Genomic DNA, 2,631 nt, shown 5'->3' with positions numbered 1-2,631 from the left:
TTTTTTTTTTTAGGTTCCATGCATATGTGTTAGCATACGGTATTTGTTTTTCTCTTTCTGACTTACTTCACTCTGTATGACAGTCTCTAGGTCCATCCACTTTACTACAAATAACTCAATTTTGTTTCTTTTTATGGCTGAGTAATGTTCCACTGTATATATGTGCCACATCTTCTTTATCCATTCCTCTGTCGATGGACACTTGGGTTGCTTCCATGTCCTGGCTATTGTAAGTAGTACTGTAATGAATGTTGTGGTACATGACTCTTTTGAATTATGGTTTTCTCAGGGTATATACCCAGTAGTGGGATTGCTGGGTCATATGGTAGTTCTATTTTTAGTTTTTCAAGGAACCTCCATACTGTTCTCCATAGTGGCTGTATCAATTTACATTCCCACCAACACTGCAAGACAGTGGTTCCCTTTTCTCCACACCCTCTCCAGCATTTATTTTTTGTAGATTTCTTGATGATGGCCATTCTGACCAGTGTGAGGCGATACATCACTGTAGTTTTGATTTGCATTTCTCTAATGATTAGTGATGTTGAGCATCTTTTCATGTGTTTGTTGGCAATCTGTATTTCTTCTTTGGAGAAATGTCTATTTAGGTCTTCTGCCCATTTCTGGACTGGGTTGTTTGTTTTTTTGATATTGCGCTGCTTGTATATTTTGGAGATTAATCCTTTGTCAGCTGCTTCATTTGCAAATATTTTCTCCCATTCTGAGGGTTGTCTTTTCATCTTGTTTTTGTTTTCCTTTGCTGTGCAAAAGCTTTTAGGCTTCATTAGATCCCATTTGTTTATTTTTGTTTTTATTTCCATTTCTCTAGGAGGTGGGTCAAAAAGCATCTTGGGGCTTCCCTGGTGGCGCAGTGGTTGAGAGTCCGTCTGCCGATGCAGGGGACACAGGTTCGTGGCCCGGTCCGGGAAGATCCCACATGCTGCGGAGCGGCTGGGCCCGTGAGCCATGGCCGCTGAGCCTGTGCGTCCGGAGCCTGTGCTTCGCAACGGGAGAGGCCACAGCAGTGAGAGGTCCGTGTACCGCAAAAAAAAAAAAAAAAAAAAAAAAAAAAGCATCTTGGAGGCAGCTGCCAAAGATGGCGGAGGGGCAGGTCCTGGTTCTCGATGGCCAAGGCCATCTCCTGGGCTGCCTGGTGGCCATGATGGCCAAGCAGGTGCTTCTGGGTCAAAAGGTGGTGGTTATGCGCTGTGAGGGCATCAACATTTCTGGCAATTTCTATAGAAACAAGTTGAAGTACCTGGCATTCCTCTGCAAGCGGATGAACACCAACCCCTCCCACAGCCCCCTACAACTTCTGAGCCCCCAGCCGCATCTTCTGGCAGACAGTGCAAGGCATGCTGTCCCATAAGACCAATCAAGGCCAGGCCGCTCTAAACTGCCTCAAGGCGTTTGATGGGATCCTGCCACCCTATGACAAGAAAAAGAGGATGGTGGTTCCTACCGCCCTCAAGGTTGTGCATCTGAAGCCTATGTGGAAGTTTGCCTACCTAGGGTCCCTGGCTCATCACGTTGGCTGGAAGTACCAGGCAGTAACAGGCACCCTTGAGGAGAAGAGAAAGGAGAAGGCCAAGATCCACTACTGGAAAAAGAAGCAGCCCACAAGGCTATGGAAGCAGGCCGAAAAGAACATAGAGAAGAAAATTGACAAATTCACAGAGGTCCTCAAAACCCATGGATTCTTAGTCTGAGCCCAATAAAATTGACTGTTTATTCTTAATTTAAAAAAAAAAAAGAAGAAAAAGAATCTTGCTGTGATTTATGTCAGAGTGTTCTGCCTATGTTTTCCTCTAAGAGTTTTATAGTGTCCGGCCTTACATTTAGGTCTTTAATCCATTTTGAGTTTATTTTTGTGTATGGTGTTAGGAAGTGTTCTAATTTCATTCTTTTACATGTAGCTGTCCAGTTTTCCCAGCACCACTTATTGAAGAGGCAGTCTTTCCTCCAGTGTATACTCTTGCCTCCTTTATCAAAGATGAGGTGACCATATGTGCATGGGTTCATCTCTGGGCTTTCTATCCTGTTCAATTGATCTCTATTTCTGTTTTTGTGCCAGAACCATACTGTCTTGATTACTATAGCTTTGTAGTATAGTCTGAAGTCTGGGAGCCTGACTCCTCCAGCTCTGTTTTTCTTTCTCAAGATTGCTCTGGCTATTTGGGGTCTTTTGTGTTTCCATTGTGAAATTTTTTTGTTCTAATTCTGTGAAAAATGACTTTGGTAGTTTGACATGGATTGCATTGAATCTGCAGATTGTTTTGGGTAGTATAGTCTTTTTCACAATGTTGATTCTTCCAATCCAAGAACACGGTATAACTCTCCATCTGTTGGTATCATCTTTAATTTCTCTCATCAGTGTCTTATAGTTTTCTGCATACAGGTCTTTTGTCTCCGTAGGTAGGTTTATTCCTAGGTATTTTATCTTTTTGTTGCAATGGTAAATGGGAGTGTTTCCTTAATTTCTTTTTCAGATTTTTCATCATTAGTTTATAGGAATGCAAGAGATTTCTGAGCATTAATTTTGTATCCTGCTACTCTACCAAATTCATTGATTAGCTCTAGTAGTTTTCTGGTAGCACCTTTTTGATTCTCTATTTATAGTATGTCTTCTGC

General features: G+C 42.2%; 1 pseudogene; it reads left to right on the top strand.

The window, feature by feature from the left end:
- Positions 1-1,096: 1,096 nt before the first annotated feature.
- Positions 1,097-1,709, top strand: LOC136133929 (large ribosomal subunit protein uL13 pseudogene; annotated as a pseudogene).
- Positions 1,710-2,631: the final 922 nt, after the last annotated feature.

Source organism: Phocoena phocoena, chromosome 14, assembly GCF_963924675.1.
Source record: "Phocoena phocoena chromosome 14, mPhoPho1.1, whole genome shotgun sequence".
NCBI lineage: Eukaryota > Metazoa > Chordata > Mammalia > Artiodactyla > Phocoenidae > Phocoena > Phocoena phocoena.
This window is presented reverse-complemented; position numbering and strand designations above follow the sequence as displayed.